Genomic DNA, 14,813 nt, shown 5'->3' on the forward strand with positions numbered 1-14,813 from the left:
TCTTTTGAAAGCCGACATCTAAGCCTGTATTCAAGCAACGGCCTCTAAAATTTCAAAACTAATTTTGGAAGTGACAGCGAGCTCTATTTACGTCGGGAATAGTTTTCGAAGAAGGCCCATTAACTTATGGCATGCTTTTCAGTTAATATCGCGGTGGCTTGTGTTCAAAACACAGTCTAGAGGAATGCACCCACCGGTATAGATACGGAATTCGTGAGAAGAAGCACGTATTCCAGCATTTTATCTAGGTAAAAATTTACTTATATCGCCAAATAAATGCATGATGGCATATAATGTAACAATGGGATTTATGATTCCCAGATGAATACGAATACAGCACTCAACATTAAGATAGCTTTACGTTTTAGTTTGGATTAATTGAGCTTTACATTTCCTCATTACGCCATACTTATCTAATGAATTGCTTCCAGGTCTTAGAGTTAATTCAGTATGCACTTAAATCGTGGACGTATGAAGCTATTTTGAATAAGTATTACCCAACTAGAGATGAGAAACTTAATTTTCTCTTATAGCAGTGTCTCTCCTAGGTATTTTTAGCCCCCCTAAAAGCCCAAGTTGAAGTTAATTTTATGTAGGAATTTCCACAGTGATGCGAACTGCGCATTTCTCGGAAGAATACAGTTTTCATGATGGACAAGTGGTGCTTCCCGATGAGAGCCAAACTAATTATAGTATCCGCAAACTTTCATTTATTTTTAACGGTTTCTCCGTCCGCAAGAGCCGTTCCTTCGATTCCTGAAGGTTCGGGCGAAAGTTTTCAGGCTTCTATGAGACTTTTGTGATTATTTATTACCGTACGACTGTCTGCCTCTTCGCGAAGAAACTCCGGTTTGACCTTTCGTCCTCTGTCTGCGAATCCTCGTGGACGTCCACCCCGTTTGGCGCCGAGGAGTAAGTCGTCCCATCACGCACTTAAGAAAGCGTTTTCTACGGCCTATATCCTGAATTCGCACCACTCTTGACGCATAAAAACATGTTATAACCTTATAAAGAAGCGGTTTCCACCTTGTATATTATCTTAAAAGTATCTATTAATGTCAAATAATTCTTTTCGTGTTTATCACCGGGTTACACCCCACATCTCTGTCCAAGTTTCGGCTTATTCAACTCTCTTTCATTCGATAACGCTGCACGAAAAGTACGTATTCATGCCGGTAAAAATGTTTTTTTTTCACTCGGGGATAACTCTAATATAATTATTTGACATCATGCGACGGGAAAGCCTTGCGTCATTTAGTATGCATTGATATAAGCGAAAAACGGAAAATCATAAATTCTTCCAGTTTATCAGATTGCAAATGTTTGTGCAGACGAATGAATCTTGGATTATATTCCTACTTCTTTTGTAGAATAAGAGTAGTATCTATATTCGTAAAATCGTGCTAGCGTTTACCAACGTTTTCCGATCAGTTAGACGGTTAGATCGGACACACTGTTTAGACAGACTTTCAACGTATAAGACTTAATCATAAATTTACTCCGTGGAACAGCCTCTTATGTATAATCTTATGGTTCGTTGGCTCGGTTCATTGAACCACTTAAGTTTTCATCTCATGGAAATAATTTATATTCACGGACATGTGGCTTCCTTTAAAAGAATACCATCTCAAAGGTGAAAAAGGAATTGGAGGAGAGATATTCAAATTCTCTCTCACCAAGTTGAGCGGGTTTCTTTCGATTTCACCTGGTTTTGATGACTCCTTCAGTTTTGCGCCATCAAACATTCTTTGAGAAGAGAGATTGCACAATTCTTTAACAGCGACTGATTATCTGTAGAAAATATTTCCATGTTGGTGGTTACTCCTTCCAAGTTGTGATTAAAGTTTAAATCAGATAAATTGATGTTGATTATTAAAGATATTCTAGCAGTTAAGTGAGATTTACGTTGAAACTTTTGCGCTGCCCCACCGCCAAATTTAAATTTACCCTGAAATTCACTATTAGGAGTATTCCCTTAAATTTGATCCATAAATTCTAAACTTTTCTTCCCACTTACGCGCTTACCTTCGTTTTGATTTTGAGTTGAAATTTTAATGCATGTCTTGAAAATTAACCACAAGGTTTAAAAAGCAGATCCTGGGGTATGCTTGCTATGCGAGAGCATCTTATGTGCAAGTTTATACGCTTAACTGGAGATTTTCATATCTGTATTTACATTTGTATGCTCAGCTAAAAGCATTTCATTCGAGTGTGTGCTCGCTCGCAGTCGCCTATAAAAAGCGATGATAGAACCAACCGGCTATTCCATGCCCACACCGTCATGCGCTCTCTTCTGGTAGTCTTCCCGTATACCTACTCACACCTCCGATGATCCGTCCGTATATCTTGAAGGATAACGACTGACCATAGTGTTATAACCAACGAGTGCCTCTTTACGACTGTGGTATCTCGTGCGCGCTAGGAATGCGATTCTATTTCCTCTGCCGTCCGCGGTTGAAATAGAATACCGGAGTGATTGTATCATTCGCGATCATTCTTTTAAAATGCTCATCGAATCTATGAAATGGAAATCAATCGCGTTATATAACTGACTATATGTCACTTTATTCTCCGAAAAAATTGAATTCAATCATAAAATTCTTCCATGAATTACTCTCTTGAGCTTTCGAACCTATAATACCGTTGTTCGCCATATTAGTGATAGGATTCTACTGTCTAACCTTTCACGAACTTTATGCGTCGGTCGAGTAAAATTTAAATAAATCCCATGGTATGATATTTCCCTTAATTCTCTTAGATGTACTTTCTGAAAGTAACTAATGTTTAGTATTAAGTTATAGCATGAGAATTTCTATAGGATCGTAAACCTGGGTGACTTCGACAAATAAGGGAAACTTAAGGTCATCATGGAAAATACATAACGTTACGTACAAGAGACGGGTTCGTATCCGGATTACAATATGGATGCCCCCTGTCTATAAGTAAGGTGCAATTATTATAGAAATAAGAATAAAAGGACATTAAAAAAATAATTTTAACTTTCCCTCGTCCAAAACTATGACATCCCTGTAGATTTACCAGCTTTTTAATGCTGGCAGAAAATAGATCACATTAGATTTTAACAACGTTACCGCCAATGTAGCCATGGGTCATTCTTAGAAAAATATTGTATGAATGCATAACCAAAATATTTAAAAGGAAAACTTAAGACAACCGTTGGAGCGAAACTCCGAAATATCTTCAAAATCGCAAGCAGAAATTTTTCTGGGGTTTAATGGGTCACAATCTATTTCGCTCGCGGGAACACAGCTGTGATTGAGGAGAACCTACGACTGGGGGCGACACGGTGGCCGGCCGGCTGGGCGCGCACACCGCTTGGCATGTGTTATCGGGAAGAGAGGAATGAGGGCTGGCAAGGGTGCGGGTGTTGGTGGGCTGGGTGGTTTTTCCCCGGTCGCCCTGCATACGTAATGAGCGCGGGAGGGAGTGTCAACCGGGACGGGGAACCACCGGGGAGCTGCGGGCGATTCTACCGGCGAATGCCGCGCTCCAAGAAATAAGACGTATGTTTAAAAAAACACTTTTTTCACAGGTGCCCGGAACGATTCTCTTGGGCGTGGTGCATTAGCATTATCTCCATTAGGTAACATGGGAGTGTCGCGGAATTATCACGTGCTAACAGTCCGAGAATGTTGTAGCGTGTGTGTGAGGCAACCGCAATATCGCCACTTTGTTGCATTAGTTGATTCTTTATCTAGAATGAGTGTTCTATTTCATCTAAGGTTTTTTTACGAGATGAAATTTTGATTTACATATTTTGAAAGCAAGGAATGACAAGGTATGACGATTCGCGAGAGAGTTTTACCCCACCTTAATGTACCATTCAAAAGAGAACATGGCCAAGAATTATCAAGATTCTCGCATCCATTTCCTTCATAAATTGTTATCTTGAGGCCATCTTAGAAAAGAAATCTGCCGAGTGTTAATATTGAATGAATTGTGAGAAAGTATTTTAAATGAAGGGTACGCGTGTTCATGAGGGAGGAAATTCAATAAGTATTCCCACCCAGTATAAAGAATTCATGGTGTAAAATGCATTTAGTAACTAGAGTAAAACTATTTCTGATATACAGATGTGGGAGTTCCATTTAGATATAATGAAATCGTAATTTTGTCCAGTTGTTGAATATATACAGGGGAGGAGATTCCCCCCCCCCCCCCCCCCCCCGCCCCCTTGTCCCTATCCTGGATCCGCTTCTGGGTTCCCGTGTATTAAGACCTGGTTACACAGTACATTAACACGTACAAGTAAATGTACGTTTGCGTGAATGATTTTGGTGGACCGGAAAGGAACATGTACGATTTCATGAACCAAATTAGAACAGCTTCTATTTTCTGTTCATGCATTCGCACAAGTTGGGTGGTCACACGGTGCATTTTGGCTTTCATTCTCGCGTTCATACATTTAGACATTAACCCGTACGTGTTAATGTATCGTGTAACCAGGCCTTTAGATTCGGCCGAAATCGCGAGGTTTCAAATGTGTGTTTTCGCACCGGAGGTATTCACGTACCGCACCCCCTTCAAATCACCCCGATGCTATCTCTCCCTTTCTTATAGCCGTTGTTTCCCTTTCGTCGCGAGGGCGACATGCACGAAGGAACACTCGTTGCCGTTGCCGCCTTCTTCTCTCGCCGTTCCGCTCGACATTTTACGGAATATCGTCCGATCTCTTGGTCGCCCTCGCCCCTCCTCCTTCAAGGCTCCCCTTTCGACCCCCGTCTCCTCCCTTCCGCCCCCTTTCTCTTGCCGTTCGGATCGCGACCTTGACTACACCCGCCATGATGTGGAACACTCGCTCAATCACTTCTCCAACCACCCCTTTAGTTAAACCATTCCGCATTGCGTACTTGGGTATAGCACATCTAAAACCTCTACTAGCGACAGAGAGTTCTATCACAGCTTTTACAGGTGTAAGGGTGAGAGCCACTAGAGAGTCGTAGGAAACGTGCTAGCCACGAATATTAGAAAAAAAGAGAAGCCTCAAGTGGGCGTCTAAATGTGTTGTCACCGACCGCGCATGTAAATGGGTTTACAAAAGTCGCCACTCGCGTCGCTGATGGCCAAAGCGATCCGAGTTTTACGAGGACATAAGGTATGATCAGGAATGTTAACCGAAATTTACATCCAAGATGGTGCAATTCATCAAATTTATAAATCTTTAATACTATTACTCGCAATTGCAAATACTATACTAAAAATAATGGAAGAAAGTCGATCGACCTGCACTCATCGCAGCGCTTTGGACATTTTTGTGAACCGATTAAAATGCGACATGAGTGGAAACAAAAATCAACCTTCTATGGATGGAACTGGGCCTCCCTTATGTGGTCACCTTGGTGCAAGGCTTTTATAGCTTGAGCAATTAAGAAAAGATATTTTTCGACGTAACACACAGATCACAGACCTTAGAACCGCACTGTATTTTCGAATCTGACAGAAACAATGAGGTCAGAGAGATATTAGGCCGAACAGATAGGTATAGAAATTCTCTTTTCACCCCGGTAATTATACACCATAAGCCAAGAAATAATTAAATCTCATCTTTTTTTCTTATTTTAAGCATAGTTCGACTTACTACTGGCCAGTAACGTTAGTGAAAATTATTTTAAAAATGTTTTTCGATATATTTAATCGGGAAGTTTCTTTTTTTTCTCAAGATCCTTTATTATCGCATGTTACGTTATATATTTTGCTTGAAAGAAGATATGTTCGTTCATAGTTGATTGTTTGGTGTCATTCTTATGATGCCCCATAAGACAATGTTAAAACTGCAATCTATTTGTAAAAAACTAATTCGGCGGAGTATTTTTTCTTTCCTAGGTGTCGCTAAATAAACCCAAGTGCGAATTCTCAATCAAGTCTCAACATTATCAAGAAAACTTTCCGGCCACTTTAAGGTCTCTCGTGGCTTTCAACACCGACGCTCACGCAACGCTACGCTGCAATCCTTCATGTCCAGCCGTGTATGTACCGCCTTCATCGCCCCGTGGACTCGAGCAAGGGAAAGAAAGAAGGTAAGCGAAGGTGGAGTAGGGTTGGTCGAGTCGGTCGGCCTTGCCCGAGAAGTCTTGGAGGAGGCGGCCGGTGAAAGGGACAGGGAAATGTTGGGGCGGGGCGCACAAGGCTGCCCCTTGGGGGCGGAGAGGGTTGCCCCCCCGCTGCTGCATTGGGGGTATGAGGGGGGGGTTGACTCCCGCTAGGTGTTTTTTTTCATGTGTGGGTATCCCATTCCACGACCCCCGTTCATGTGGCGGATTTAGTTACGGACGCATTTTGCTGCCGCCAGCCCCTGGGGCGTGGGGGCGCTGCATTCCTCGCTCCGTGACGCGCGAGGCTCGCAAATAGACCCGTTTACGAGTGATAAAAATTGATTTCATTCACGCATCAAAGCGAGAGGTCTTTCGAGAAGACCAATTTGTGTGTGTATAAGAAATTCTCGTGTGGATGATCTGCGAGGAACTTTCGCTCGAAGCAATTGAATAAATGTTTGAAAATAGAAACTTTGTTGTGGCATGGTTTACGAAAAGTGCGGGAATGCAATTTCGTTTTTTTTCGCCCATCCTTTCCCCCAGCCTATTCTTTAAGTGAAATTCTATTCTATTCTTCAAGAAATTAAGAAAATTCAAGTATTTTCGAAGTGTTCCAGTTCTCTTATACATATGTTCCAAAGTCTGCGAAAAATTTGTCTAGTTTTTTCTTCGAGCGCCAAACTTGCTTCTCATCTGTTTTGCAATTTTTCGTTTGTTAACACCTTGTCATGCAACTTGTTAGCTCATATTCTCAAATTAAGGGGGAGAAATATGGGCGACATCATTCTATATTCACGCACCGCTACCTTTTTGTCGTTCTCTTATTTATACAGTACAATTAAGTGGTTTGGAAGGAATGGTGAAGTTAAGCTCTACTAAGCTCTTTAAAAATTTCAATTCCAATGAAACTTGACATTGGCGGTTAAAAAATACTCCAATCAAAAATTGCATTCGCAACAAATACGAAGGAATGAGAATAATACCACATTTAGTGTGCTATTGTGGAAAAATATATGCACGGATATTAAATTTTATTTCGTTCGATTTTATATTGGAATTAATAATCTCTTATCTGCATTTTAAAACTTCAATGTTCATAATCATTCTACAATTGAAAGAAATATTTATTTGATTTAACCAGACGTACAGCCTTGAAAAGGTGACGGTCAAGGTCTTAACTCTGGAAGTCTCTGTGGAGCTATTCCACGTATAAAATATAGTTCATGTTGTATTATTCATTTGTATTCACAGCACATTTGGATATTTCAAAAATCGCAGTTTGCTTTCATACTGCTGCTTACCAGAGAAAGGTAGAATGAAGGCTACAAGTGTCACTAGGGGTGAGTAAGAAAGAAAGATAGTTATAAAAAAGAAAGACTCAAAGCGTGACACGGCTTGCAGATCTTTCATTAAAGTCGGAAAATCAATTGATATGTCGACACAAATGAGATCGTACCAGCCTCTACTTGGATTGGGACTCCTGTCTCTCCCATTTCGTCACGACGCAAGAATTTCTTTTTTCTTTTCTCGCCTCCTTGATTTATCCCCCGCCTTTTAATTTATTTCCATTCCCTTTGCCAATTGGCTCTGGGAGTCGTCGTTGCGTCTACGCCCCGGATGTGAACAGCTCCCAATCAAGAGCCGCGCTTCGATCACAAGGCATTGGCGCGGTTCCGTCGATTCCCTCACTCTCGCTCGCTCCATCCCCTCTCCCGCTCTTGACGCTATTTCTTTGCCTCTTTTGTCATCACTTCAATTGCCTCGTCTCTGTCGCTGGCAAGGGCTGTGTGTGGACGACTGGAGTCACCTCCTTTCCTTACATCGGTGGGTTGACATGTTACGACTACTGAGAAAATCGGGTGGATCGAAATAAACACCTAATATTATCGATTAAGACGTCTTGGTAAATTATTTGCACCCTCGTATTTTTCACACTGCCCTATATGGACTTGTGATTACATATGAGGGGGTGAGAAGCTAAGGGGTACAAGTGATTTTTTCTAAGTAGAGTTAGGTGCAGATATTGATAGAAAGAGTAACCAAATATTTGATGGCCAAGGGATACGAGTGAGTCTCTGTTCTGTGCTGATAACAAGTAGAAAATCTAAGGCTTTACTAAGTATCTAGTTGATCTCGTTTTTTTTCTTTACCAAACTTCAGTGCATAGCTCTGTTCAGAAAAAAAATCACTTGTGCCGCTCAGACTCCTACCCCATCATATCATTTGTGCACACTTATTTTGCTTTATATTTATAATGTGTCGCATTCCCGTTCACAAAATTGGATGCAATAGTATCCAAACACGACGTAGGGACAAAATTATTTAAATGAACTACCATATAAAAAGTGAATGCATGAGTACAGTATGAAATGATTTTAGCTCTCTCCAAATACTTAATCATTAGTGAAAACTATAAAATACTGAATGCAAGTCATATTTTCCTTTTCCCACTTAAATGCATTTTGCTATCGCAATTTAAGGAGAGCGTTTTCCTAGAGAGTAATATCCATCACAGAATGGAGATGTTGACTCAAGATTGTCGCCGTAATGTGAGGGGTATTAACGACGCGGTCTTTTCCGGCTGCTCGTTAGAAAACTGATTTCATGATAAATAACCTATGACATGAGATGCACATGAACCTAATTTCGTTAATGTATAGGTTCTGAGCTTTTAAATAAGAATACCAAGTAAACACTTCAGGGCCCTAAATATTGCTATTGGGATACTGTCTTTTATTATTCAAAATGAATTGTTCTAAAACTACTGCAGTACTAGATATAACTTAATATCTGTTGACTGAATATTTAATATGCCTCTTAAACTAATTTTATATTGAAATATCCCGTTTAAATTGCGTTTAATCGCATCCTCTTTCTCTTAAATGTCTTTTCTGCCAAAGTGAGGAAGTATGTAGTTGGGATTATTTTTTCGCGGACTGATGAGACTGGAGATGAATATAAATATACATATTCGTAGCTGACGCTATAAAAACTGGAGTCATTCCTTGGTATCTTGATAATGTTAAAAATTTCTCCGTAAGGGTGAGATAAAATTACCACTTGCAATTAAAATTTTACTTTGTGAATGTTTCTTTGTTTCGTGAAAGAAAAGTTACTATATTTCCACCTTAATCAATTGAATTGAAATGAAGCCAAGAAGAAATCTTAAAGACAGTGTTTGACCCAAATCTAACAAGAAATCTAAGTTTTCATTATTTTAATTATATCATGTTCACATAATATCCTTCAAACAAAAACATCCACCTGGTCAATAAAATTTTCTGCAGCTACTGTTCTTTAGTGTATTCATCGGAATCGGTAAGGAATTATTAGTAAAGGGAAGTTGTGAAAATGGATAGGTGAGGTCAGAATGTGAGGTAAGAAGGTACCTTTTGAGGGACCGAGAGAAGTGGAATTATGGAGGGCTGCAAGATCGACTTCCCACTAAAAGCTCCTCAGGGCTGGTTTTTGGCAAGGTGGCTAGACTAATATACGCACCTTGGGTTTGTGGGTAGGGTTCCCAAAAGCGGGTGTGAGCCCTCTGGAATTCCCCAGCAAAATCCCCCACGAACTTTATAGGGCATCCGCGTGGCGCGCCACATGTTTCGTCCGATACCTGCTCCCTGACGTTATTTTAGCAGGCACGGAGAAAAAATGCTAGTTCCTTGATTGACTATTGGTGCTGCATTCTAACATTTAATCCCTCTCTTTTTTGGGTCGAAAAACTAGACATTTCATTTCAGATCATGTAGATTTGGACTTCTATCATTGATTTATAATTAAATTATCTTTTTTTTGGGTGATTAAGCATTTAAATTCTAGTTGATTTTACTCTCACTATACGCGTAACATAAATTTGAACTGGTCAGTGAACTCTTTCTTGCGTTATTAATACTCAGAGATTAGTGATGATGACACAAAATGCCAGTAAGTTACGTAGCTTTCCACCTGTGTACCTACTCCAAATTTCCACTGTCAATGCTATCTTCGAACTGAGATGCTACCCATTCTAAAACCTAATTTGCCGGTCAATATTTAAACATCAAGTGGTAATGATTGTCCCTCGCTAAGAAAATGGAAATTTTGTATTTATCGCTGACTCGCGAATTTTTCCCGGTCCTAAGTGCGAAGAGAAACGTTACACGAGAAATGCGGGAAAATCCCTCGCCATCTCCGAGACTTCCGCATCGGTAATAAGAGCGCGAGGACGCCGCCGCCGTGCCGCCGTCGCCTCGGGTAGCAAGTGGTGCACTCACCTCGGGAAAATCCCACTGCTTGAGGTCGGTTCCCTCTCCGAGGAATCCCTCGCGATGTTGCTACTCCGGCCGGGTGGACGCGGCGTTCCCCTTCACTTAATACTTCGGGGGAAGACTTTGATGAAGGAAGGAAGTCACTGATGGAGAGCGAACTCTTAAGCACACACACTAAACGAAACTATGTCGAGCCGTATAGCTCTTCTTCCAAGGGGTGACTTCGGAGGAACTTTTTTTCCTACGAAGAGTAGGAAAATTGCAGGTTCTCTCCAAACTTCAGAAGAGTTTGCGTCGATGCGTGTGTGTCCCGGAGAAGTGGCTCTCCAGTATCCTGACTCCTTCTCCGTGGGGAAGACTCCGAACAGTCGATTGGGGCGACCCGCTGAAAGACGGTCGGGCGTTGAAGTCTCTACGGCACTTCCCTCGCTCGTTCAAGTCTCCAAACCTTCCCCTCTGTTGCGGGAGTCCTCCCTGTCCGTCCGCGGCGGTGCGTGATGGGGACTGAGACCCTCGCGAGCTCCTCACCGGTAGTTGTAGCCATCGGCCGGCCGCCCTCTCCCATCGGGGAAGTCCATCGCGGCCGCCGAGGTGTGGGGCAGGACCGTGGGGTGAGTCAGTGAGCGTTGGGGGGCGGGGTGGGGGCAGAAGGTCCACCGGTGCGCCGGGCGGGTTGGGGCGGCAGGTGCCGGGTGAGGGAGGGCCTCCGGAGGCGGTGGGGCGGCCCGAGTTTCTTGAGCGGAGGGGAGTAGGGGATGACTGCTGACGGCGGCGTTTGGAAATTATCCGCATGGGAACCCGTTTCTCTGGATCACTCTGGATCGTCCTGCGTGGTCGAGTATGGCTTGGATTTTTTCGTGCTGCAGCGGTGCGTGCTCCTTTGACGTAGGTGGCGTTTCAGACGCGCCAAAGTGCGTACATCGTTGGCGGAGAGCCTGGGCCGGCGAAAGAGAAAGGCCCTCGCGGGCAAAGAACCGCATCTCGCCAGTTATTCTGCGCTCCTTTGCGCACTTATCTCTGTACTCGATTCTTCGATTGCGCTCTTAATTACTAGGAGTTCGAGAGGTTGATAGCGTCATTCCGTCTGTTTTCTTGGAATCTGTAATTGATTAAAGGAAAGTGCCATTTGTGGCTAGAAATCTCTCACTACCCCGAGTCATCGACCAGTTCAGTGCCCGTTGCTCTTATTCTAACTTATTGCATTGGAATTGGTTTTCTGTGTTATTGAGGCCAATAGAAACATAGAGGGTGTTACTAAGGTCTGAGAATTAAAATTCCTTCCATGACCAATTGTAGAAATGCTGCAGAATTTTTGTTTTTAAGCAGAATCTGTTGTTTTCTTGAATCATATAAAATATTTTTGTGTCCTTAACTGGCAGAGATCATTGTCAACGGTGGTCGAATCGTCATAATAATACTTCTCCCTATTCTTCTGTGTTTCAAATAAGGAAAAATTGGAGGACCTTGCTAAAACATTGAGCCATGTTGGTTATAATACCGAAGAGATTTCAAAGTAACGTTTAAATCTTGCTTGGTATTTCTTTATGTTGCGATTTTCGTACCGCTAAAATGCTTTAAAAAAGTGGAGATGTGAGAATGCTCGATGACATTCAGATTAAGTTTTTCAGCCCATTCTTTTGACTGCTGGCTTTTGCTCTGAAATGTTGCACTTACAATTATTTTTTCCATACCACCTCTTAGGTATATTCTTCGGTCACGAATTGCAATAGATATAAATTTTTACCCTTTGAAAGGTCGGGAAAAACATCTTGGCAGTATTATTTGCTCTTATTTCTTTTGTTTTAAACATAAATTTTGAAGATCTTAGCTCGAAATAACATGGATTTTGTGATCCATTGATGACGACAGTAATTTTCAAACGGGTGTATCGTAGGTGCGTATTTCCAACACATTCATTTGATATATCCAAACTTAGCATCGCTGATAGTTTTATGCTTAAAATAAATACTTTTAGAATCTCTATCGATCATTATATCATGCATGTGGGGATAGTGGATTATGGCAATGAGTATCGGGTTTGCATAGGAAAATTGAAAATATCTTCATATTTCTACATACTGCTCAAAGTTTATTTAATCGTCCGACTAAAATAAGAGAACATCATTTCATACATAAATGAAAAATATGAGCTTATTATCTTCTTTCCAAAATAACTTTGTTTAGTTAAATATTTAGTTGATAAAAAAATGAATCCATTTCAAAGTAAATTTTAGTCAAATATACTTTGCTTTGCATAATTATGGTATTAAAATGATGTGTTGGAGCTATTATTCCCAATCTTGTTTAAAGATTCTTTCATTAACATTAAAAAAATCAGTTTATGAGTTGAGTTCTAGAATTTCAGAAAAAATATGTGAGAAAAGAGGGGATAGGATGGCGTGTCATTTAATAGATTTAAAATTGCCTTTCCTTGATAGAGAAAACCTCAGTTTGATCTTCCATTGTAATTAGATTGTAAATCCTTCTTAAGCATTGATCGTATATTGGATTTTATTTTCAGAATTTTTATCATACACTTGATTTGTAAGTTAATGTGCCTCAATTGTCAATATTTATCAACCATCTTCGTTAGTATTGATAAATTTATTTCATTTGTTCAAGAAACCCTTAAAAATGTAACTGAACTATGTATTACTTTGTATATCAGCAATAATAAACAATAATTTGGATATTGCGATGATATTGAAGTATATTCCAAGCCATTGATCCTAATTCATGTGAACAACTTGGTGGTATTCTTTCATGCAAGTTCGTTGATACTTCATTCCACAAGAGTTAATATATATCGCGCAAGTTGATATGCGATAGTTAATAAACCCCTCATGCATAAGATTTCATGAAAAATGACTTATTTCACATCTTTGACGAGATGCCTTCACCTAATTCATTTTCAACGCGTAAAACTTTCTAGAAAAAAATACCATGAGGGCTGAGGAGCCTTTGTAGCACGGTATTAACATGAAAACCTTTCTTCACAATTCACCTGAACGCGAAATCAAACTTTGGTTTGCTTTCCTATTGAGGTGATTTTTTTCTCGCGAAATTAATGAGCTAACCTACTAGCTAGGGGAGTAATGGATCGCATTTGCATCCTATCGACGGAATCGCTTCCCATCTCGACGCTTGAACGACCCAGATGGAAAAAAAAAGCTGAGAGAAGTGACGCCCTTACCCAAAAATATGAATCGCAAGTCTTTTTGTATTCTCTCGAGTGGACCTCGTTCGTGAGATCAACCTTCCACGCTTGCATTTTCAGGGCGAATGAGAAGAAAGGAAGGACTTTGAAACGAATGGGAAGAGACAGAAGGCCGTGTGTCTGTCTGTATCCGTGAGGCAATCGTCGAATGCCGTGAGGCCGCACGCACGTTCGCATGCCGAATATCCAGTTCGCCGTCAAAAGCAGATCCCTTCGGGATTGAAGCTTGAAAGAGCGTGCGTCCGTCCTTTGAAATAACTTTACAGGCGCCTCTCACTCGCCGACAATGTCTCAACCCTTGTGTTCAATAGATGCTGTCATCTGAAGGAGAGACAAGGCGTTGCTCACTAATCCATCTCTCCTCGGGGATACAATCTGTGGAGGAATTTTCTGACCAGTCTTATTTGGAGCATTTTATTTTTCTTCTCGTGATATTTTCGTCCTTCTCCACCCATCCTTGAGCTCTACACTCTATTGCGGTCAGATTTTTACTCTCTAAATCAACGTAAAATATCTCTTCGGGGCTATTTATTGCTAATCGGAGATCACATTCGTGAATCAGTATTGCGAATGTTTTCATGAAATTGACGTGCTAGCGGTGTGGCTTACCTATCGTGAGCTCCATATTAAAAAGAAAGGTGCCAAATATTTACGTTTCCGAGGCATGGTTGTAGTTCATTGTGAGCTCAGGAGCATAGGCATACCCAGCGGGGAGCAGGGGGGCAACTGCCCCCCCTAAAAGCGAATAAAAAATTTAGTTCAAACAAAAGTTATGAACCTATTGAGGAGTAATGATATTAGTATAAGACATGGAATTAAAATATAAATCATTATTTTTTCAAGCAAATAATTATAAAAGCTAATAAATTGCTGTCATAATTTCTTTAAAAGTTTGGTTTCATTAACCTTTTCTGTGCAAAAACGTTACAACTTGAATGACCACAGTTAGTTTTGCCCCCCCCCCCCCTAGTTTTTATCCTGGGTACGCCCATATTCAGGAGTCAATCACTATTGAGTTTTAGATTCCTGCTTTAAGTTTATGACGATGTATTGTAGACAATGAATCGAGATATTGGTGCAAGACGATATTCATTGAATAACATATTTTATTTTATTTTTAGGAACACATAGGTCCATCTCACCTCTTATATACCGGGATATAATAATTTAGTTTAGTATTTAAGTTTTCAAATGGAACTCGATAGAGATTCAAATGGAAGAGTACGGAAAAGTTGGCTTGAGCCAAGAAACAGTTATGTTTGGAACAAATTCCGTAGAAAAACTGCTAGCCTG

At 40.8% G+C, this 14,813-nt stretch overlaps 1 protein-coding gene across 2 annotated transcripts in view; it reads right to left on the reverse strand.

Moving 5' to 3' along the window:
- LOC124155631 (putative metabolite transport protein HI_1104) overlaps positions 1-10,828 on the reverse strand; it is a 42,505-nt gene extending 31,677 nt beyond the window's left edge. For both annotated transcript variants that reach the window (XM_046529624.1, XM_046529623.1), the window contains exon 1: positions 10,310-10,828. The gene's annotated coding sequence lies outside the window, so the exon portion shown is untranslated. The remainder of the gene's footprint in view (positions 1-10,309) is intronic.
- Between the last annotated feature and the right edge of the window lie 3,985 nt (positions 10,829-14,813).

Source organism: Ischnura elegans, chromosome 3, assembly GCF_921293095.1.
Source record: "Ischnura elegans chromosome 3, ioIscEleg1.1, whole genome shotgun sequence".
Classification (NCBI taxonomy): Eukaryota; Metazoa; Arthropoda; class Insecta; order Odonata; family Coenagrionidae; genus Ischnura; species Ischnura elegans.